Genomic DNA, 25,232 nt, shown 5'->3' with positions numbered 1-25,232 from the left:
ATCAAGAGGTAAGCGTAAAAATATACAGTGTGTCATATTCTTAATCGATAAAGAAGTACTTCGTTGTATTATACTGTTTTATTAGTTATCATATTTACAAGTTCTGGTTTTATCATGTGTAGCTTATTAAATACTTAGGCAATCCACTATCCTTGGCAAGACCTCCTCAGCTCCCGGCGCAGAAAATATTAGGTCTGCGGCATAGATGAATGTATTTCCATCTGCATCAGTAAATGTTACTGAAGTAGCGTGTGCATCAGCTGCTGCATTGCCTTCGAAATATTCGTGACCAGGTATCCAGCACAGTAGAATCAATTGGTCTAAAATGTGTGAGGAGCCCAACAAGCTCTAGAATTCTCTAAAACGGAGTTATTGCGTGTTCATGAACAACTGAGGGCTCACCTAATGAAACTGCGAAACAATAGCCGTAGCGACATTTGTGAGCCTTATGTGTTCGATAGCCATAAGTACAGCGTATGTTTCCGCTGCTTGCATACTTGTGTTTGGGTTTAGGGACCAAGATGTTGATAATGAGGTAGCAACAACAGCAGGAGACTTCGAGCCATCTATGTAAAATTCAGCGCAGGTATACTTCTCCAGATGTACAAGACAATTTGAATATATTAGTGCATGAGGTGTTCGTTACAATATTTTTCCGAAGGAGATGTCGTACTAGATAGTCAGCCACTCCCAAAGCGGTGGAAACATAGTAGGAGCCAAAAAGGCATTCACTAGAACAGGGACGCCTGTTCCTTCTGAGAGTTCTTCCAACTGGAGGGACAAACGATGGCTAACGGCTTGGCAGTTACGGAAAAATCTGACGCTGGATATTTCACGAATAGTGCAATGACGAATGCCCCATATCAGATTTAGCCCTCTGGGAATAGGCGAAAGATAAATGTGTCCGTTGCAGATATTTGAGATTCGTCGGATCCAGTGTACAGGCATTGCAGAGGACTACTACTGAAAACACCTGTGGCAAAAGGAATCTCAAGGGATGCACGGATCTAGCGTTTCCAAAGCACTAGACGTAGCAGAGTTAAAGACTACGGCTTTGTAGTCAAAGCTTGATGTGAGATTTTTACACAAGCTCAAGAGGCACCTTCTATGACATCCACAATACGTGCGGGGCTAAATCTTCAAGAGATTCATAGTATTGAGGCACTTCACTTTAAGAAACTTAAATTCGGCGATGGTTAGTTCATAGTGAAGGATAATACCTAAGAATTATTGTTCAAAGCTTACACATAGTCGTTCTCCATTAAGTGGAATATCAGTGTATGCTGGTATGCCTGTCTTATACGTGAAAAGGACACACATTCCTTTCCTGGGATTTGGCTTCAATTGATATCTACCCACTTAGACAATTTATTCAGGCCAAGCTGTAGTTGGTTCTCCCAGCTAGCAAGAATACAAAATCTCTAACCGACTTGCACATCGGTCCCATAATTACAATAAAACATTCTACGCACAATGACAGTATGCAGAGAGTTCGTCTTGACGATAACAAAAGTAGAGCTCAGCACAACACTTTGTGGTACACCAGCCTGCTTAAATTGTTGAAACAGAACGTCGTAAACTAACGTCAAACGCGCGGTTACGGAAGTAACTTTCAATGATATTTAGCAAATTCCCTCACATTGCCATTGCTGCCCGATCACGGAGGATTCCGAAACACCACGTTGTACCGTGTGACTTCTCCATACCAATTAGTACTGATACAAAACTGTTTTGGCACAAAGGCATCACGAATATTCGACTCGATGCGGAAAAGGCGGTCAGATGTAGATATATCTTCTTCGAAATCACAATGTAGGTGGTTTAATGTTTCGCTACAGTCAAGAAAAATTTTCTCAATGAGTTGACGCAGGCAGCATGCCAGGGCTATAGGCCTATAACTGCTGGCCGAATTCGGTTCTCTGCCGTGTTTTATTATTGAATGGTCATTGCTTCTTTCCCTGTGGGCCGAATGTGGCCGGCTGAGCACACGTAGGTGAAGAGAGACAGTAGTGTTCTGTGCCTTTCGGAGTCAAAGGGTTTCATCATTTCATGCAGCAATCTCTTAATTGCTGATTTGTTACAATTCAGTGAAGCGTGAAACACCGCCATGTTATATGGACGATTCTTTGCTTCACTGACTGCTGTTTTCCGACACAGAGACTGTCGCTGCTTGGCAATGGTACTCTAGAAATGTATTTGTGTAATGAGATGTCTGGTAATGAGCTGGAAATGGACTCCTACACAATAAGCCTGGTCCCCAAGAGTATATCCTTGTGCATCTTCTAATACTGGAGGATGAGCTTAATGACATCTTAATTTGGCTACCTTGCTACAAGCTATTCTTTTGCCTTCATAAGTATTTGTTCTAGAGATGGAATTTGGCAAGTTTACTTTTTTGGCACGGCGGCGCGTTCTTCTACCGTCCCACTTTACCTCCTTAAAGTCAACCAAGCTCTCGATAGCTGGGGAGTCACGAAAGTTGTTAGAAGCCATAATTTAATTCTGACGAGTTTCCTTACACTCGTTGTTGCATCAGATAACATGTTCGTTCTTTTGAGGGCGATCCAATCGTTTCGGGTATATATATTGATGTAGTATCGACTACATACGCCATCAAATATGCCATTCCATCTTGGATCGACATTGTATAAATTTCATTACAGAAGAAATGTGTGAGCTCCCTGTATAGTTTCCATTCGACACAGTCGACTTTTTCTGTGGAGAGCACTCATCTCCTTTTGTCAATTTCATCAGAATCGGAAAATGGTCATTAACATATAGATTCTTGATCCTGTTCCTCTCCAGGTACTGTGCACGAGTGTGCTAGATGTAGTGGCCAAGTCTTCTTTAATAAGAAGAAATTCTTCCATAACCACTTGCATTAAGGTCGTTCATTGTTACGTGAAGACTAAGAAGAGCTTCATGTGATTGTTGCTCACAATATTGTTCTTGGAGCCCTTGAAAGTGCCATCACATCTTATTACATTACAACGTGAAAGATTTTCCTACTATTTAGCACGTTTCTGACGTTTCTGGGCGCAATCGAACCCAGCGAGAAAGTTGTTGATTAGCTTGCTGTCGCTCTCTTTGTCACTCCTTTCTCTTTCGTTCAGGCCGAACTAGCAATCATTTTTCTGCGGGATTTTTTTCTATAGAATCGATACAATGCCCTATTACAAAGCGGTTGGGTTGGCGGAAAATAACGTTTTAAAGCGCAGCTCTTAAGCACCTATTCCTGCGTTTCGGCTTGGCGTCATCTCTCGGCGTAACCAAAAGAAGAAGCACAGCGAACGATGAAAGAGTGAACAGGGGGCGTCGCGAGTGAATAAAAACGGCGATAGTGAAGCGACAGGAAGGAGGTGAAAGCGTGGGCGGCAGGTGCAGTGGAGCCATGAGCCGGATAGCGGAAGAGGGGAGTATGGCGAAAGCATGAGTATAAAAGCTTAGTGCCATGCAAGAGGGGTTCTGCGGTGGCGACTGCTACGACATGGCGCCGGAGTAGCGCGCCGTCAAGTGTTCTCAGATGACATGCGCTGAGCCCGTTCACCTATAGCATATATGGAAATACAGCACTGTATGAGCAGATGTCTCTCTGGGGTGGCTGCTGTGAATCACGCCAGGGCATCAGCAACGCGCTGTCTCTCCCGATCTCCCATTAGCAAGGAAGTCGTGCAAAGCTTCGCTACGTTTGCCATGTGCGAGATGAGGTAGACTGCCCGGGTCTACCAATCTATCGCAAAATACAAACACGCGAAGAGCTGCGGTGAAATTTTGCATTTTAGAGTATCGTAATTGCCGCTGATTTTTTTGTTCTAGTTAGCAGCACAGATTTCATCAATAAATTGTTTTTGATGTACAATTATTACCTTTTACAAATAATTGGATTGCAAGCTTAGGCCAATCCCACTATTTGCTAGCATCTCCTGCAATTTCGCTAAGGCATGCCACACCGTGTGCCCCTCACATAAGTATTAATTTAGGTACATGTAAAACTAAAAACCACTTACCTAAGTCTACTGACTCTTCTTTCGTACACAAAAGAAGTGGAACAGATTCGAACCTTCTGGTGCAACGACTGGCGACTGTCAGTTGCTCTGTTTCTTCACAAAGGCGGTACCTGGGCGAGTTGAGTATTTTGTCCTGACGGCGGTAGCGCGAAACAACAGAGAAAACGGAAGTACAGGTCCAGCGCAGGCTGTCTACTGAGGGCTTCCGCTTCCTGCTTTAATACTTACTTCCATGATCGCATTTGTTAAAATTTAAGGTCGTCTTCAAACAGCTGCGCTCCACTTGAGAAATTTTATCGCATCTGACATTTGTATCTTACATTGTGAAATGTAAAAAAAGATTTTTTTATATAACATGTGGCCTGAAAGCAACGGCTGAAAAATTTACGCAGGTAAAACATTTAGGATACCTGGAGCAATATTTTCTGAGGCAATGTCTTGGGTCGACTGCTTTAGTCATATTGCAGAAAAGGTTATCCAGTTTCATAGAACAACTAACCTTAAGAAAAGAATATCCCCACGAAAGATAAACTTCTCTTTTGTAACTTCTTTTCTTTATTCCAATATGACGTAAACAGGATCATCAATTTCTTCTACGAGCGGAGTGTGCAAACCATGTGTGACTGACCGCAGACTACATTGCTGTAGCTTAAATGAGGCATAGCCTTCCTGACTTCATAGCGTATATGTCTGAAGCCCTCCCAGTAAGCTAAGAGGCCCCTTCGATCTTAGGACAACCGACAATTGACACTACATTGGGCAACACCGCTGATGGTGTATAAATCAAGGGATCTCTTAGGCATGTAAGGCCCTCTGGGCTGGACTTCTCCGCTAAAATGTAGCCTCGCCGCCGACGCGATTATCTCACTGAGCTATGTGGGATGCTTGGTTTTCATAGTCGGAAGTTCAAATCCTTGTATGAAATCTTTTTGAGGATGGTGAGCTCTACTTTCACTTCCTTCATTGCACTGCACTTGTATATTTAGAGTGGCACCTGACACCGGCATAGAATGCCGAGAGTGAGTGGGGCTATACTAATCACGGTACGACGGAATTAGGAAGGCCGCTTAACCTTCAACAAAGACACTTCCTCACCAGACCAGGAACTGGCCTCCTTGTTGCTGTATTCGGCCACTACCTCCCTCATGATTTCTACACCTAACCCATGACCCTCAGTCCCCAGCAGGTGCGCAGCACCTAACCAAGGTGGTGGTCAGATCAATAACGCAGCACAGAGTGCTAAGAATGTCTGGGTTCTGACGGTCCAAATGGAAACGGAGCCTGTCCACCTTTAACACTCGAACTTTGTCGAGTGAGGATTGCGTAGCAGGATTGTTTGAGGAAAGATCAGATATTGTTTGGGATATGATCGCCCTTAGTGAGATTAGAGGAACTTAAGAGGCTTATACATACTGACTAACGGCCATGTCCTCTGCAGTAGAGGTCTCCAAGACAAGAACGAATACGGGGTACGATTCCTCATCCATACGGACATAGCGGGCAACATTGACGAATTCTACAGAGTTAGTGAGAGGATGGTAGCAGTCGCAAACAAGTTTAATAATAGGTATCGATTAAAGGTAGTACTAGCCTACGCCCCACCATCCACTGACAAGGATAATGAAGCAGAGCAGTTTTATGAAGATGTTGAAGTACTAATGAGAAAAGTGCAAATTCAGTATACATTAGCATCGGGCGACTTCAATGCACAAGTGGGGAAAAACAGGCTGGTGAACAAGAAATTGGCAACCACAGCTTCGATTCTAGGAACGCTAGAGGATACATCCAAGTAGAATTCACAGAACGAAATAAGCTGCTAATAATGAACTCCATCTTAAGGTAGCGTAGCAACAGAAAGTGGACCTGAAGAAGCTCTAATGGTGAAAGAAAAAATCAAAGTGATTTCATACTTTTTGCCGATCCGAGCACAGTGCAGAATGTAGAAGTGTTAGGTAGGGTGCAGAGCAAGGATCATAGGTTAGTGAAGGCTAGGATTCACCTTAATTTGAAGATAGAAAGAGTAAAATTGTTCAAGAGAAAACAGGCCAACCTAGGCGCAATAAGGATACAAGCAGACAAATTAAACTTTGCACTTTAAAACAAATATGCAGCTTTATAACAAAGTGATGAAGATGACATAGATGTAACTAATGAAACCGTAACAAGGGTAGCTTCAGAGGTAGCAATTGAAGTGGGAGGCAAGGCACCAAGGCAACCTGTAGGCAAGCCCTCCCAAGTAACAAAAGACCCAATAAAGCAGCGACAAATAATGAAAGTGTCCAACGCAAGAGATAAGATAGAATTCGCGGAACTGTAACAACTGATGTACACGGCGAAAATAAATGATATTTGAAAATATCGCCTGAGAAATACTGAGGACGCCGTAAAGAATAGACGCAGTGCGAAATCACTGAAAAGAAAACTTGGCATAGCACAAACCAAGGGGTATGCACTGAAAGATAAGCAGGATGATATCGGCAATTTCGAAGGTATAGTAAAGGAGCAGAATATTTCTATACTTACCTGCACAGTAGCCAAAGAGGCCATGGTACTTCCATTAGAAGCAGTAATGAACAGGTTGCAGAGAGTCCTCGTATAACTAGCGATGATTTCAAAAGGGCCTTGCACGACATGAAACCGAGAAAAGTGGCAGAAGAAGATAGAATAGCAGTTGGTTTATTAAAACATGGAGGAGCCTTAATCACTGAAATACAGGCGGCTCTCTCTACGAAGTGTCTATGGACTTCAAGGGTTCCAGAAAACTTGAAAAATACAAACTTTATACTAAACCACAGAAAGGGACACGTTAAAGAACTGAAAAATTTAAAGCCCGTTAGCTTACATCCAGTATTATATAAAATGTTTACCCAGATAATCTCTGATAGCGGCAACCCTGAAGTTCAGATAACCAAGGCAACAGGCAGGTTTTAGGAAGGGATACTCTACAATTTATCACATTCTGGTCATCAATCAGGAAATAGAGGAATCCGCATGGTACACTCCGCGTCTCTATATTGCTTTCATAAATTACGAAAAGGCATTTGATTCAGTAGAGATATCAGCAGTCACAGAGGCATTACGTAATCAAGAGTACAGGCGACTTAGATAAATATCTTGGAAATTGTGTACATAGATTCCACAGCTGCCTTAATTCTACACAAGAAAAGTAGGAAGATACTTATAAAGAAATAGGTCAGACAAGGAGACGCAATCTCTCCGATGTTATTCATGTCGTGCTTGGAAGAAGTATTCAAGCTACTAAAGTGGGAATGCCTAGTAGGAAGGATCGACGGTGAGTATCTCAGCAACCTTCGCTTTGCAGATGTTATTGTTCTGTTCAGCAGCACTGGAGACGAGTTATAACAAATGACTGAGGACCTTAACAGATATAGTGTAAAAGTGGGATTGAAGATTAATATGCAGAACACAAACATAATCATGAACATCCGCCCAAGAGAACAAGAGTTCAGTATCGCCAGTCGGCCTCTAATGTCTGTGAAGTATTGCGTTTGCCTAGGTAAATTAAACACCTGGAACCTTGACAATCAGAAGAAAATTCACAGAAGAATAGAAACTGGTTGGAGCACATACAGCAGACATTGTCAGCTCCGTACTAAAAACTTACCATTACCTTTTAAAAGGAAGGTGTACAAACAGTGCATTTTAGCGGTGCTGATATATTGGACGGAAATTTGGAGACTGACAATGAAGTTTGAGAACAAGTTAAGGACTGCGCAAAGAGCGATGGAACGAAGACTGCTAGGCATAACGTTAAGAGGCAGAAAGCGAGCGGTTTCTATAGGAGAGCAAACGGGTATAGCCGATATTCTAATGAACATTAGGAGGAAAAAGTGCAGCTGAGTGGGTCATGTAATGCACAGGTTAGATAACCGGTTGACGATTATGGTTACAGAATAGGTTCCAAGAGAACAGAAGCGCAGTCGAGCAGGGCTGAAAACTAGGAATGACGATGAAATTTGGAAATTCGTAGGCGCTTGTTGCAATCGGTTGGCGCAAGACAGGGTTAATGAGAGATCACAGGGAGAGGTCTTCGTCTTGCAGTGGACATATAATAGGCTGCAGCTGCATCTGCTGCTGCTGCTGATGATGATGATGTTGAAAACCTACTGCCATTCTTTATGGCGAACTCCTACTATCGCGATCGTACTAATGCTACGCGCTCGTCAGAAAAAGAATGCTCGGACACATATATAACTTAGGTTTCGCAATCCCTCAGCCTCACATTTCTCGCGGATATTATGTTACAAATACCTTATCTATAATACTTTGGCCTTGCCGTAGCATACAAACTAGATCAAAAATACAATATTTGCTTTCTTGCTCAATAACCCTGCTTGGATAGGAAGGTCCAGAAATATTCTGTTCGTCACGTAGTTAAATTATGTAGAAGAAATTACCGGACGCAAATGCTAAGACACAAACTTCCTCAGTTGCTGAACTTATGTAACAGTGAAAAAATCGCTCCGGGAGAGTCTTCCAAAAAGTATTGCATGCTTTTTTTTCAAAATTTAAATGTTCCCTTGAATAATTGGGTTGACAATCAACCAATCATGTGCTCATTGCCACAATGCAAGTGTTTCATCCCGTTCTTTTTAATGTATCGTCGCAATGAGAATAGGTTGTATTGATGTTTTTAATACGATTATTTGGTCTATTGCTTTATTTCTGTGTTTTTCTGTACATGCCACCTTATGATGTTGATTATGTACATTTCGGTACACCTTGCGATTGCCAAAGAGTTTTTTCTTGGAGGCCGTAGATAGCCAATCTGCTTTTCGTTTTTTTTTTCTCCCAGCCTCTGTAATCTTCATGATGATAAAAAATTTTAAATCATGGAGTAATGTAATAACTCCAACTAGGAATACATATCGCGCGGAAATGGTTCTTTGCATTTTTGCCACTTTTACTTGCTTTATTAAGGAACTTGTATCATAGAACGCACCAGAGATAGGTTACGCTATTCGCCCTCCTGGCCTGTTTTACCTCTTGGCAATCGCTTGCAGATATGGCACGTGGCTCCCAGTCTGCCTTTAGCACGCATTAGTACATTTCAAAAAATCACAACCATTTTAAATGGTTTTGATACATTAGGCACATAAAAAGTTAGGCACTACACGCAGATTGATAATGCAGTAACAATTTATTTAGACGTCACTACGTTATTTGAATACATCATGCTCAAGTTCCGCCATAATGTTGTCTCCCTTAATAATAGCCGTACCGTCTGCTTAGCCCACACAATTAAGCCTTATTTGAACATGATGTAGTTTTACTGCCTGCTGCCTCAGTAGACGCCCCTATATTGAGCTTACTTGCTGTGCTTATTGTCTTGAGGTAGTTCATAAAATGTGTGTGCTAGAATTATATTTATAAAAGTGTTGTGTATGCTCTTTTATTTTACGGGAATAATTACAATTCAAAATGTTGTAGCGACTACAATATTTAGAATTGATTGTCGCATTTGCAATTAAGTTCGCTTAATATGAAGGCATGAAATTAGAGCAAAAAAATACACATTCTAAAATTCTCTGTTTTGTGGATTTATATTGTCACGAATGACGTGGGAATTACGTTATTACTGGAGAGGTCATTTCATTCCCAATAATTGTTTTGACAGAGCATGAAGTCGGTAACCTTAGGTTTCTATATGAACATATATGACGGCAGCGACACGAAAAGACGTCAGAGAGATCTTTGACTGACATTTCCTGAAAACTTTATTGAGAAAAAATATGGCCTTAGCTTAGCAATCAAGCTACCATTGTATTGGAACAACGTTAGTGAGAGATTAAGCACAACGCTCTTATATAAAAATTATGTTGTAGTATCTGTCCTTATGTAGATACCCTAGTAATTATCTCATAATTGTTGAAGGCCAATAATCTTTTGCTTTATAGCAATGCAAATAGGGTATGTGCGCAATCGTCCCTGTAAATTACGCCAAAGCCTACGTAGGTGATGGAAAAACTCAGAAAAATGCAGCCAGAAGTCTCCTCGACGCGCGTAGAGAAATTCGTCAGGACAGCAGTAGAAATGAGCGAGGCACGGATTACGATGCCCTTCGGTCGCCATAGCGCCCGCAAGCTATACGGCACTGATCTACGGATGAAAATTGCAGAGGTACGCAGAGCGAAGAGCATATTAATAATCGCAACAACGCCTACAGAACCAAAGGAGCAATCACGTATCAACTTGTGCTTGCCTGCAGTAGCAGCAGCCACATAAACAGCAGACTGCACAAGACAAGAAAACAAAACAAAGCACCATCCATTGCATGTGTAGGGGGAACCAAGCCGTTAAACAAAAAAAAAAAAAAGAAAGCAAACATGGTATAAATCACTATTTCAGGTTTTATTCTTACAGTCTGGCCAAGTAACTCTAATCAATGCTTTAGAGAGCTTACAAAACTGGTCAGTCCGTTTCATGGTCAGCAATTATCACCGCGTCTTCGAATTGCGGGCAAAACTTTATTAAGATTTTGCCTTAAGACTTTACCTAAGACTTGTCGTGGCTTACTATCTGCCCAAATTTGTCGTCACCAAAACTTACACAGATCTACTTCGTAAATACTTTAGGTTTAAATCGTGTTGTTCCATGCTAACCTTCTTTCGTTTTGTTTAAGCGCTCTTCGATCTTGGATACCATTTTATTTTGTATTCCAGAATTTTATATTCTTCCGGTGTAGGGTGCTATACATATACCATTTGTATCTGTTCCCCTTCATTATTTGCACTTCCCATCTGCAATGGTTCACAAGAATCTCTGAGGATAATACAAAAAGATTCCAGACCTTTTCTTACCGGAAGATGGGATAAGCGCGGCTTGTTGTGCGTGCACCTCACCTTTGTCGCGGTTATGTAACTTACAAATAACGGTGCCGGATAGTTTCGGCCTCCCGCTCCCTCATCTTGGAATATTCTGGTTGTTGTCAGATTGCCTGGGTTCGGGTGGCTCTAAGAGCTGGATAGACGCGCCGACAAAGAGCCATTTCAGGGGCTAGTTCTCGCCGCCGCTCGTCGAACACTGCCGGTTCCTCGGGGGAAAGCGCAACGTATGGTTGTCCCATCCGTTTTCCGGTACTGAATTGAGCGGAAACGAAGTCGGCGCATCGCGCATGATAACCTCTCCTTTCTTATTCCTGCCCGCCTGAAGAGAAATGGCTTTGAGCGGTTGTGCGCATGGCGTGAGTGCGCGGCTATGAGGCGATGATTCTTAGTAATTACTCTCTCTACGCCACTGGCGCTGTGGTCAAGTCATCAAACCGCCCTTTCCCAGAGCTCTTCTGCTGTGGGAGCACATGGCTTTAGGCGTGACCCTATCATCGCCACCAAACCTTGTAAGCGAATCCTTCGGTTTAGCAAATAAATAAATAAACAAAAGCTTAATAATGATGTAAGAAAAGGCAATGGTATTGACAGGCAATGACCGGTGGTTTGTCTGCGCCAACCACGGAGTATCATGCGAAAGCAAATTTTCTTCCATCTGCTGAATCTAGATGCCGCTGTTGTCAACCTCTTTGCTGCTCGCTGTGCTTGTTACCGCGAATCTCTTCTTTTTACACTTGCGACAACAATCATGATATGCTTTCCATATTTATCTCAAACGCGGATGCCACTGCGCACAAGACGGGGAGTGATTTATCGATGCGGCACACATTCTAGTTTTATACGGAGCGTGGTAGATTTCCATTCCATCACGCGCGGCGCCCGTGACATCATGCTATTAGTGAGTTCGCAATAAAACGAGCACTGTACAGATATAGTCACTGTTTATTTGCACAAAGTAATTTTTATGGGCACTGTGTCTCGTGTACATCAAGAATGCGTCGTATGCGATATGTGATGCCAATTTCCTTTGACGAAAAAATAGGCTCGAATGCACGCTGTGAAAGTGGTCGGCCTGGGTAGGTGTGGCATCACATGACGCGATAGACGAAGGTCACCCAGCCTTGACATGGGTCTTACCGAGCCTCAGCACGAGGCCGTTGTGCATATTAATGTTGCCGTTCCTTCCGTTGTTCTTCGTATACATTAAAAAATTTCATGCTTACTATCTCGCTAAACTGTGGGTTTAAGCATGACGCGTATGTAAATTAGGCTACGTACCAAAAGTACCACGTCAGAAAAAATAAGCGACAAGACCGCGTGCCATGCGTCGGTCTTGTGCGAGCGTAAGCGAGCCGCCCACGTGGGAAAAACATCAATTACACGCTTAAAATCCCACGGAGCGCTCGCGCGGCAACAGTCACTCACGCATATAAATATCGGCATGGAGGGATCAATAAATACCACGTTATCTGCATGGAGCGTGGGCGAGGGCGAACACGGTGCGTTTCACCTTCCTGGGGAGAATACAAAACTTTTCTTGCGTAGGCTGAAGGAGACCGTGATGTTTTGAAGGCTATTCTTGTCCATTTTCGGTGCGGATTCTCTTGCGGACTGTCACGGTGTACGCACCGTTGCGACATATAACTTTCAGTTTATCCTCAAAGTTCGTGTGTGTAGCCATGTTCAGTTCTACTGATAGTCTTGGCGAACAACGCCGGTTGTGCATGCGTACAGGTCGCGAGAGAAAAACCACAAAAGTCAGACGCCCCAGGACCCGCATTTTTACGTGAATCGCACATATATTGCCGCCCCTCACGTGCCATTTACGGAAGATTGGAATATATAGGAAAGAATACTACTCATGGTTCGCTCTTATTCATTGGCGGCTACTTCTTTATTTCCCATGATTTCCGGCCGCTGGTTGTATCATTTGTGTTGTAAAGTTTGCCTTAATGCCGCATTTTAATGGAAATCGAGAATGTTTTACGCTAGCAGTAGCTTTGAACGAAATAAAGAGTAATAAGCCTAGTGCTGGCCAATGGCGTAGAGTATACCAAACTACCACGATTATAACGACAGGTTATGTTACAACTTTCTGAAGTCGTACCGCGCCTCACGTTATATACTGGATCATGCCACAAATACAACCTATATTTTAACTGTATATTCGCCAGCTCCCCGTGATTTCTGTGCCCGCGGCTACTTCGTCCCGGGCAAAGGTGGCGAGCTAAGGGTTGGCACTTTGCCTTTTGAGCCGCGTTTCTTCCTATGATTTAGAACGATGGTATTCGCGCATCGATGTGGCTACGGTGTATAAATCGCAACCTTGAGCATAACGATCGGCGCTCATGTGCAGGTGCGTCAAGCGAGCGCTCTCCGAGGATGTGCGGTTCACCGCCATCGAAACTGTAAAAGGCTGCGCCTTCTTCGATTGAATCCCGGGTCCTTCTGAATGACGTTGGTCCAATAACCTTGGTGTTCAAGTTCAAGTTAAGTTTATTTTAGCATCAACACCTGCAGAGAGTGATGCTGCGGACTGCTGACAAAAAGAATCAAGATAAGGCTTGACTGCGTCCATTGACCGTATACTTGATAGCGGTCCAAAAGAAGATTGCATACAGAAGTGTGAAATCGAAGAACACAAGAGATTATAAAGGTACACACTTAGAGTCGTAGAAGAAAAATCAATCTCACTAATACAGGAAGGCATATCTAAATGAACCGCCAATAAATATATAAAAGTAAAATGTGGAGAAATAGCAAAGGCATATGAAATGCGGGGGGACAAATATATATGCATAATCAGTTATTGAGCAAGTTCGCAAGCTGGAAACTCTGCCTCTGATCACCATATTTCGTGAGATTGCGCGTAATATTCCGAATCTCAAGAACGTGAGGGTCTGGAATATTTCTGCTCGGTTTGAGACACGATACAAGAAATTTTTTTTCTAATCCCTGTTTCATAGCGCTTTCTTAGAGTATGCTGATGACATTCAGACAGTGGCAATGATTTCAAGTCCTTGAATAGTGGTTTGGAATGAGTCCGATATGGAACATTAATTGTCGCTTTCACAGCCTTCTTTTCTATCTTCCGTGCGTATCCTCCGTATGTGCCACGAAGGACGACGCTGTGCTCGCCGACAGCGACAAAGGCGTCCACTCTCGTTCGTTCACTTCATTTTGCAACGGCAGTTCACAGTACCGAGAAATGAAGCCCTGTGGGCATAGACATTTACACGTCGTTTCCTGTTTCTCTGCGGCACAAAATTTGCATTATAATATGCTTTTCTTTTTCTGATAGTCCAAACGTTCCCGCTCGCGTTTTATCTGTGGTCGCGCTATCTACGTGAAAATACGGTATACACCACCGAACAAGAGACCTAAACTTCCCGCGGTGTTTTGGCCAGTGAGTGTGACAGAATATTTCACACTTAAGAATGAAACGCTCTTTGTTTTTGATTTTTTAACGGACCATAGAAGCAGGAGCTTTTTCTGTAGTGTAGATTTCTCTGTTAACCAAAATAAAACGCTGATGAAGGTGTGTTTTTCTCACTCGGAGGTCAAGAAGCACTGAAAGCAATGCCGACGTATTAACTAAATAAAGAACCGCTAAGGATAGCATGAATATTGCTTTGACAACCCTACGAAGCAGCCGTGTGATAGAATGTATAGCTGGTGATAGCAAAACAAGGATCTAGGCGTTCTTCAAAATGCCCACTTGGGCTCGAAAAAAGATTGTATACAACTCAGATTCAGAATTCTCATACACATGTTTTCGGTTCAACAACATGCAGGAAATATTTTGCAGGCTTACGGTTGCTTTCGCGAGAAGCGTATTCCAAGAAATAAATATAATCGCTTTTCCGCTCTTGAGACAGAAGAGGCAATTGTATTAAAAATTATGCCTTAGAACCTGTCTCTAGCTCATTTTGCTTGAATATCAAAATGTTTAATCCAATATGTTGCCATCCAGTTGTGTTCAAATTTTAAGCTTCCTTTTTATGAATAGCGTGATGAACTAACGTCAGTTAGAGCTCTAAATTCGTTTCGCACACTGTTTCTACTTCTTTGAGGTCGCATTTTAAAGAAAACTAAAATTAAGAATTAGGCTAGATGAAAATGAACAAAAATGTTAAAGAAGTGTCCCTCTGCTAGCAAAAATACGAAAATTTGTTGAGCCGTCCTTCGTCGCTTCAGAAGCGAACCTGCCACCTAGGCTTGCGAAGCATGCTCTCAAAAACTGCGGTTAGTTGACCCTTTTTCCCATATCGTGTACTTCTAAAATTTTTCAAACTACATTATTTCAAGAGTGGCCAACAGCAGACATCTCACAAAAATTGCCATAAATGTTAATACAGTGAACAGGCCATAGGTCTCAAGTTAACGTTTTCTGTCTAAAGAAACGTGCTTTCATCTCTAAAGAATTATGCTCTTGTTATTCATAATTTTTTTAATATCGCCAAATGACCTTATAATACGTTGTGATCTTACGGCTGAATGACATTACGACAAACAGGGCTCCTCCTCTGCGGCTATCAGAGGTAAATAATTCAAATCATTGATTACACATCCCTAGAAAAGGGTCTAATCATATACCTATGCCATTCTTGTATGAGAGGTATATTTGACACATATGCCAACTGCATGACTTTGTGGAATCAACTTTAAAGCCACGAAGAAGCAACGAAATATCATGAGCGCAAACAAGATTAAAGAATTTTTCGCACTGCCTTGTGCATTTAAATCAAACTCATATGAAGACTTATCTTTTTCCGTGATGTAAAAGTACTTTAGCTCCATACGCATTGTTTAAAAACATCAACGCTTCGCTGTATCCTATCTTCTGGGAATGAATACTATGAATGAAAGATTTTAATGACCAGAATCTTCCATGACTCAACAAGTTATAACCAGCAACGCTATTTCAACCCTGTTTGTAACTTTTTAAATTTTTCTAAACAACGCCTTGCCTAAGGAATCCTGCGCTCTCATGTCAATGGTTTACAAATCTTTTAAAACGTTGGCTGCCGTTTGCGTTCGCTAATATCAACGACGTCCTAATTGACATCTTATCCCAAGAAGCTAATCTTCAACTCATTTGGCTGCTCCTCTTCAAACTTGAAGAGAATGACCTGGTAATCAAAGCGGACAAGTACCAGATATGCATGACATCTCTGAAGATTCTAGGCCATAATACGAAAAGTTAAGGCATCAAATGTTGCTTGCAAATCTGAAAGCCTTTTGCAAATTAGCCTTGTCCGTACTTCATACGGCAATTATGACGTTTCCTCGGCTTAGCGAAAAAGCTCAGTGCCCTTATACTCTGAGGAAGGATGACAGCGAAGCTGTGCATGTGGGCTATTTAATGACGAACTGCACCTCCGCCGCGGATCGACCGGGCATAGCTATAGCTTCGGGATCGGCTCACATATGGGGAGTGCCTAACGCCTGCTTCCCCTCCGCCACGGGTAGGCCCGGCATTGCACTAACTTCGGAATCAGCCCATGTATGGGGAGTTTTTACTTACCACGCCAACAACGACCCTAAAATTTCTAACCGGTGGTAGAGTTTTACCGCTTCGCTGTATTATCTCCAGACTATTACCCCTACCTGTACCACAAGGCTTGAACGGCTCGAGGACCTACACAGAATTTGTGGTGTCAACTCCAGCCTGCACGGATGCGCCAGAAAAGGCTTTCGTGGCCATTAAGGCTCCACTCGCCAAAAGAATATTACTAACGCACTTGAATTACGGTGCCCCCACACGTCTTGTGGTGGTCATGTCCGGTATAGTTTTTGGAGCAGTTCTTCAGCAGTTTAGTGATCGCGCCCGGAAACTTCTGGGATAGTTCTCGAGTAAAGTCATCGGCTCAGAGACGCGCTGCAAGGGTTTTTTTTTTTTGTTAAGAGCTTCTTGTATCTTACTCTTTCGCCGAAATTTGAAATTAGATTGAAGCGCGGACATGGACATATAACGGAAGTAGAAAGGACGGCGCTTCTTTCAACTCGCCATCCTATTATATCTTCGTGAGCACATCTTCACAGACAGGATGTCGCTTCAGCTTGTTCACCGACCATGAAGCATATATCTATGCATTAGGTTATGGACGAATGAACTATTTCACCACCGGAGATCAGGTATTGGGCTTACCTTGGGGAGCCTTCATTGCAAGTGGAGCACGCTAAAGGGGCGATGAAGGCAGTTACAGATTGACTAAAGTCGGATTATTCAAAACTCCACCAGTAATACAAGAACAGGCATCCGCACAGATCGGTTATGAAGAATGGCAGCGCTTACGTTCGAGATCGACGAGTTTGCATCTTGGATATCTTCCTAGCCCCCTGCAACCGTGTTGGAAAGGCGGCAACCATACTTTCGATGGTCCTCGTCACCGTGTTGAATACACGAATCAAGCTTCCAGTTTTTCCTTTTAATATTCTTGAAACATCGACTGCGTTCACTCTAGAAGTTCACTTGCCCTTCCACACTTCTTTGGTTATCTGCTCAATAGTATTTAAAAACAGAAAAAAGCCACGATGGCGAACATGTTCATAACATTTTCATTCGCAACGACCATTCCTTTATTTTTTTCCAGCAGAACTCCGTGTCTATGCTTGTGTCGTCTGTCTGGCGCTTTAGTACTTCAGTAACCTTTATTTTTTGCCAATTTCAAAGGCAGCGGTACTAACACAAAAGAGAAACATGCATTCACAGAACTAACTGCGGCCTTGTTGGTTGTTAGGAGATACAATCGAGAGACGGCGAATGGTATGTGACGCCATTTTAACTAGACATCAGGAACATCCATACTACGGGCGAGGCATCCTAGACAATTGGCAAACAAGCGAAAGTTCGCTAACGACTCGCGACCGGGAAACGAAAGGGTTGTCAGTAAATAACTTCACGATCTCGGCGTCGACTACCGCAAACACCACACTATTTCCGGGTCGGTGGCTTTCTTGCGGCTTCGCATGGACCGCGGCTTCGGTTTGCGGAGCAGCTTCGCCAAAAAAGAAGAGATGTTTGCTCCTGCCAAGAAGTCTCTTAGGCAGCGCAGTAACTGGCGACGCACTCATCTCTTCCAGAAATGCGAGAGGCACAGTTAGCAATGCCCAACCGGTTCGCGCGACCACGCTGTGTTTCCGTATGGCATGCGTCTGGCTGGTCTGTTTCAAGACACCCCCGGCCGACGTCACTGACTTTCTTTGGCGCTAAACCCAGAAGCATTACTATTGGGCGCCATTGCAAGCAAAACACGCGGCGGCGTGCTGCTGCGTGTTTTAATTACACTCCCGAGGCAACCGGGCCTGGTAGGCTAAGAGGACACGGAGGAGATTTCACGGGTTTAAACTGCATTGTTACCGCAGGCTGTCCGACAACAAAGCTGAGAGAATCGCAAAGTGGCGGCGACTCGGCAGGATGCCTGAAGACTAGCCTGCCGTTTTCGTGATGTCATTTCCGCGCCGTGTGCAGATGCAATAAACTCCGTGTGGGGCTCGTCATCAAACACATTCTTGCAAGAGGCGCAGTCTCGGCGAATGCTAGAAAACCAGCGTGGCCTTTAATTACTTCGATTCCATGACGTACGTAAACAAGACATTTATTTGTGCGACCCAGCATAAAACAGTTACGTGTTTTAAATCGGAAGTGATCAGTCAGGTCTAGGTACAGTTATTGTGAAGAATTCGTGTGAACGATACGTCCTCACGGGACCACAAGCAAGGCATGTGCAATCCTAAACGTAGGAGCGTATCAGAGAAGCCTTACACAATAGAGAAATAATATATAATTATGTACATATAAGTCAACACTCGTCAAGTTGTACGTCGCAATCGGGACGTCTAGTGCTCCTCCCGCACACCAGCTGGCACGAGTGAAGGTTTCCGGTCTCGGGCGCTACGTGCTAGTATGAAAGACAAAAATGTAATTTCGCGTGATGGTGTGTTTCACTGACAGCAATAGCGAGGTCTAGGAATGCGCTTGAACACCTCGGACGGTGTTCTAACAATACGTTCCAACCATTCGACTAACGAGGATGCGACATAATAGGTTGTGCCAATATATCTGGTACACTGCTTGGGCTTAGAAGTTTGTCCGTTGTTGGAATCTCGGCGCTGTACGCCCGTTGTTGCAAATGGGTCGCAAGCCCCAAGGGTAGCGTTAGCCTGGCGGCCTGGGGCACAACTGGAAGCATCCGAAGGTCCCGGCAAAGCATGAGTCGACTGGTAACAGAACAACTTGTTTATTCTAGCATCGCAAAAGAGCGGGCGGTCAGGTCGACCGAAGTGGAGAGACGGGAGAGCACGTAACTCAACGGAAGAAATCGGAGCCTCCCTCGGCGTCCGGGGGCAGCTGCTCTTATACTCTCGGAGTCGAGGAGGAGAAGGAACACCTCGTCACAGGCGCACGTGACGGGGCACGGACAGGCTGAGACACACGTTGGGACGAGTGTAGTGACGCATCCGCCAGGCCGGCGCCGGTCAGACCTCCTCGCTTCACACTTGGGGAGCTCCCCTCCCCGGCTGCCGCGCTTTGACAAGCGTGGGCACCAACATGCACACACACACACACACACGAAGACACGTGGCATTGAAACATGCCTGGACGCACTTGGCGGGGAGGCGTATCGGCGGCGCTGAACGGGCCAAAATGTCCGCCGCTTTGAACGAAGCCCCGGCGTCCGTTGCATCCGCGCCGGCTATACCGCGCGTTGTAGGCGAAACGTAACACCGTCATTGTTCTTTTTTTCTGTATAAGCTGCACCACGCCGCTTTTCCTTTCATTTTACAGCCTGTGGTGAAAATAACGAAATATTACAATGAAATCTACAGGCCTTGCATTGTGAAAATGTTCTGTCCTTATACAGCGAAATACCATAAACTTTACTGTGCCTCATCAAATCAATGTGATTATGTCATTTTTATTTGCCTTTTTGTGCAGTAAAGTATACAAGCACTAGTGAAAACCACAAAATGAATGCTTGTATGCTCTTTTCGCCCAGTTTTTCGACAGAATACTCGTTACTTGCAATGTGCTTTCAATTCAGCAGGTGATTCAGTACAAAGGAGACGAGAGGGGAAGATCACATATTGTTTCATTCCGCCAGTGTTCATTGAATTATTGTGATCAGTACTTCCCGATATACTTGTTGAAATATAATGGTGGTGGTGAATTTCCGCTGTGGGTTTGTTGACATGTCAAGATATAGTCACACCCAAAAAGCACAGAAAGGCCATTCTCCTCACAGCATGGCGAAGAAGGGTATTTCTGGAGAGCTAAAAAGTAAACAGCCATAGGCGCCAATGCAAGCAATAATGACTTTTGAAAAGCAATGATACCTAGATTCAGTCGTCCTTGAACTTAGTGCCTCGTGAAAGGAAGACAGTGGTACGACGAATTATGCTAGGTCGGCAACATGGACTTGACGCTTCATATTGCGGGCTCCGTACCGTGAATATATGCAGGCTGAGTTTTCATGTGTTGGAACTCGTTCATGCTGGCAAGGTGGGGCACAATCGGAGCTATTTAACATGCTATTCAAAAGTTCGACTTCGGTGCAAGTCAGCCAGCACGGCCATTTCGCTTTTTTTCTGTCAGTTGTTTCCTAAATATGAATGCCTTCTATCTTTTCGAATTGGCAAAGTGACCTATTGTAGCTTTTTACTGCTTAATCACACGTTTTCTTGTTTCCTTTAGTTTAATTGCTATCCACTAACAAGGCAAGCAGGCTATTGGCTCAAGAGAAATCAAAATTACCAGTAAAATATTTTATCCTAAAAGAGATGTTTAGTCAACTCTATTCCTGTACTGCCGCTTCAATACGATTCTCGCAATGATGATCTGCATGGTGTCTGTACACCTTGGTCGCAATTGGTCTTCTTTGCGCATGCAGCTTATTTTCGAAACAAAGCTGCTTAGAAAGAGAAATTAATGATGACAACCAATGACAAAAGAGAATGAGCTCGCTTAGACATCCCATAGTGCCTCGCAGATTTTACGAAACAAAGCAAGATATTTTTTTTGTTTACTTCTATACGAGGATTCTTTATTAAAATTTTACTTCCTTCAAGGGTCGGGGTTTATTTCGGAAGAAACAGCAAGAACTATGAATGTAACAACCTGCTCATACACCATATAGGGCAAACCAAAATACAACGACGATTCTAATACTCAATCCTGCAAAACCTATGCGAAAAAAAAAGCTTCTGCGTCGGCACCGCTCACTTCCCGGTCAGCACAACGACGGCGATAACTTTCTGCTTCGGCCGCTCGAACTGCTAGATCCTCTCGGCCGCGACGCTTAGTTACTGCTTTGCCGACAGCAACCTGTGGATTCTGGCATCGGCGTCGCTGAGCCTCTGCTCGGGCAGCTCGTTTAGCAGCAGCGGCAGACGAAGCACTTCCATCGATCACATAGCTCATTGTTGAGAGAACGCTATGAGTAGCGTGGCTGGTGCGGACAATCTGTTATGCGGCATGTTGCATTAATGCCTGCACGCGTTTCACAGCAGTCGACGCAGCAGGCACGTACCCAGGATATTTTTTTCGGGGGCGCCAGCCGAGCCCAAGGTAACTTTTTAATGCGAGTGAGGGGGTAGTTTACAAGTACATATATATATAACGCCCACCATTCGCCATAAAGACGCTTAAGACCGCCAAAGAGAAATCAAATAAGGTGTATCTCAGAGGTAGGCCTTTCAAATACACCTCAAATACAATTCCTTGGCAACAAAGGAACCACATCAAATGGACTCGCGCAAGAAGAACACTGCCAAAAATAAGTAAACAAGCGAAAGTGTAATATCACAATTTCTATAGAAGCATGCAAGTTAAAGAAAGACAGTACTGAGCAACTAAGGCACATGGCAGAGCGGGGTTGTGTTCCGCCACCAGCCAATCACAGAAGCCAATAAAATCGTCGTCATGCGGCCTTTTCAAACTTGGCGTCGTACTTGATAGCTCCGGAGGGTCTGCTGTTCTTGAAGAGTCTTTTCATAGGCGGAAGCAATGACATGTACAACAAACATGGACAAAGTGCATGAAGCCTGAGCATTTCACTCTTCAAATGTCTGCGGTACTGTTCATTTCACTACTGAGCTCATTTTGCTCATGAAACTTCACTGCCAACTGTAGTGAAACTTGACAGAACATAGTCGCAGCGAAGGAAGCATTTAATTTCAGTTCAATAAAGAATTAGGCTTTCGCCATTCCATTGTAGTGGGTGAGGGAACTTACGCGCTAATAATTTTATTTTTGTGGTTACTGCCTTATTTGGTTACTGCACAGCAGCAATGTTTTGCGACGATGAGCAGTGGAGGTGGAGGCTCTGGTTGAGATGGTAATGCAAATACTAAATGCGAGTTACTATGAGTAGACATGAAGCAACAATTGCTTGCAGTCCCCCCACCCCCGAGCTCGTTATTTTCAAACCAAATGAAATATACAAATGTGTACTTGAACAAGGGGCGAAAGTTATGCGTGTAGTGTTACCCAATCTGCACACGACCACAGTCATGTGTAAAGATTTTAAGGCTAAATTCCAAGCATATCGAAGATTTGAAACAAAAGTGCACCAAAGTTCAGTTATATTTACTTTCCTTCCTATACTGATCTAATCGGCAGCAGAGCCCCAATCTTTCCATATGTCCAAAATGTAATCGCAGTGCGAATGAACTAAATTGACCCTTGAAATGAAATGAAATTCCCTTTGTCTCAAGCAGTAATAGGTCGCTAATCCATCGCTCAAATATTTTATCCAGGCCAAAGGATTTCAGGTCAGACTAAGACATAATATTGCTAGCTGAATGTGGTCTGCTCTAAATTGTGTGTTTCATGAGGTTTGCAAGCGTGTACTAGACGCCTACCATTTTGAGTTTCTTTCTAACAGACCCCAGGGGATTAACAATTTCCATAGCATCCTGGCAAAGCAAAATATGGACATACAGCTTGTCTGCACGAAGCTTAGTCTTCTTGAAAACCAACCTATCCGCTTTATCTGCAAGTTGACTCTGAACGAATCGGTGTTGCAGGTTCTCCATGTACTCTGCACATTTCGCATTGTGCAAAAGTGCCTTCAGTGTCTCCAAATTTGGCTTATGCTTAACGTACCTTGCTTTCTGGAAACGATTACGACCAAGGGTTACTCTTCTAGGTGAAATGTAAGCAAAATTTAGACTTAAAGTAAGCTTTTCGTTTGTGATCACTGCTGAAGAGTTCAGAACCTAATGTGGTAACTAGATCAACACCATCAATATAAGCAGCCACTTGCAGTGCATCAGATCTGTCCATGTTGCACTCAAGTGGTTTCTACAGTATAGCAGCCATTTTTGCTTTTCTCGTAAATCTTCTGCATGTCCATAGTCATAGTCTGAACAGTGCTCACTGGGACCATATATTTTGACTCAAGATTGAGATAAAACGTGGGAAGGACACGTTCAGCTGATTCAATTCTTGATGTGCTGAACCCATACCTGAACTTGCCAGCGCTATAATGTCACTATCGTCATGAACCGGATCTGCGTTGCTGGCGGAATGACCTTCATGTGCAGGAGGAACGGAAAGTTCACGTGCCTCGCCAAGAGTCCGGAATAGGTCCCGCTGAGTAGGTCTCGGTTTCCAGTCATGTTTCCTCAACAAATAACCCGGGGAGGAAGACTTCAACCATATTGAATCTTTCGAATCTCTAACAGGGCGCTGGACATGCATTGCAGGGCTAAGATGTTTATTCAAACGCTGCATTAGGAGACTCGCGGAATGAAAAACTAGCAAGCAACCTTGCACACTGCAGTAAACAAAAATTCAGTCCGCTGTCCGGGACTAAGTTTCGGGCCTGTGCCGGCCTTTGGTGCTTTGTGAGCACATCACGCCACAAAGAAGCGTACGCTAAGAACTGACAAGTGCAAGAAACATGGATGCAAGGAATGCTTATGGAACATTTGCTCGCGTCGCTAAAATGAAGCACATAGCCAACGAGCGTCTCCGAATGAAACATTATGGGTGCCTTTCCCGCAAGGAAAATGCACGACACCGTGCGAGAAGGACGTCACAGGCCGCCCGCATGGAGTGCTACGCGCAGCAAGAAACCAGCACAACTGAAAACGCGAGCCGATGGCTCCATGTGACCACATGCACACGGGGTAGCAGGCGAGGAACAAACGCGACCACCGGGCTCCCACTGCGTTTGACACGGACCCTTAGCACATAAGCACAGGTGCCGCACAAAAAAATGCAAGCGTCAATCAATGGCAGCTGTCAAACCAGAAAACTGCCACCTGCTTTTTGTAAGACATACTTAGCACGCACCAGTGTTCTGTCCCAGGGCCACTGCAACAGCTACAAGCAACGTATTATAGTGCACGTGCAATCAACAACTACAAGTAATGCACCATACAGCACATTTCACGAAGCCGGGCCACAGCGCAAAATGATGCTTGTCCCTTGCTATTGTGTAACAGTAATAGCACCCAGCCAGCGTTCTGTCGCATGCCCACTGCGAGTAGCAATTGGCCAAGTGTCTGTACAGAGCTGGTAGAACATTCAAAGAGGAAGCCCCATGACGCAAGTCATGGCGGCGCACACTGCAAGTGGGACGTACAAACGAAAGGCAGCTTGCATGCGCCTTGCGCCAGCAGTACCACACTGAATAGCAGAAAACTTTACTGAAGTAACCGATAATGACACTTACCTGCGGATTAATTAGATGAGGATTGCTCACGGCCATGAGGAAAACCTTAAGCGACAGTTCCGGAATCGTGCGACCACGCTGAGAATCGCTACAGCACCACGTCACCGCCTCGGCAGCCTCGGCACTCTGGTCAAAGCATTATTTCTTTTTTATTTGCGGCCCACGCGAGCCGCGCCGTTGCACAGCGATGAGACGCGCATGCGCGATTGTCACGTGCACCGGAACGCGGGACCGCTGTCCAGGCGAATGCGCCCACCGGCGGCCGGCAGAATCTCAACCTTCACTCTTCTTTTTTTTTTCTTGCTTTCGCAGAGTGGCTTCGGCGACGCGCAAATACCAGGCAGGGACAGTTTTTTTGAGCCCTAATGATGTGTTAGGTGGTACTTCACGTAAAAAAACAGTACTTGTTAGAGTGTAACCATAAAAATCCAGTGTCAATTTAGTGATATATGCGAAAAAAATGGATTAATATTACGTCGCAAATAATTGAAGCACGTGATCCATGACTAAAACGGCGTTCACCCCATCGCAAGGCGTTCTTTTGGCGCTCACTTAACAGCTCCTGGACAGGACTTGCGGAACAAAGGTTGCGAAACTTTCCACGGCCCTGAACGATATATAGCTGGTTCGCCTGGGAGCAAATATTTCTCCCTTGCAAAAGAAAGTACCTCGTTGAATAGTGGAGAACAAAG

General features: G+C 44.0%; 1 long non-coding RNA gene across 1 annotated transcript in view; it reads right to left on the bottom strand.

The window, feature by feature from the left end:
- Nucleotides 1–24,841, bottom strand: part of LOC129384355 (uncharacterized) — an 88,512-nt gene extending 63,671 nt beyond the window's left edge. Inside the window, exon 1 of the long non-coding RNA XR_008612092.2 lies at nucleotides 24,541–24,841. This is a non-coding gene — a long non-coding RNA (uncharacterized lncRNA). The remainder of the gene's footprint in view (nucleotides 1–24,540) is intronic.
- Between the last annotated feature and the right edge of the window lie 391 nt (nucleotides 24,842–25,232).

Source organism: Dermacentor andersoni, chromosome 8 (genome assembly GCF_023375885.2).
Source record: "Dermacentor andersoni chromosome 8, qqDerAnde1_hic_scaffold, whole genome shotgun sequence".
Lineage (NCBI taxonomy): Eukaryota > Metazoa > Arthropoda > Arachnida > Ixodida > Ixodidae > Dermacentor > Dermacentor andersoni.
The sequence above is the reverse complement of the archived record's forward strand: the minus strand, read 5'-3'. Positions and strand labels throughout refer to the sequence as shown.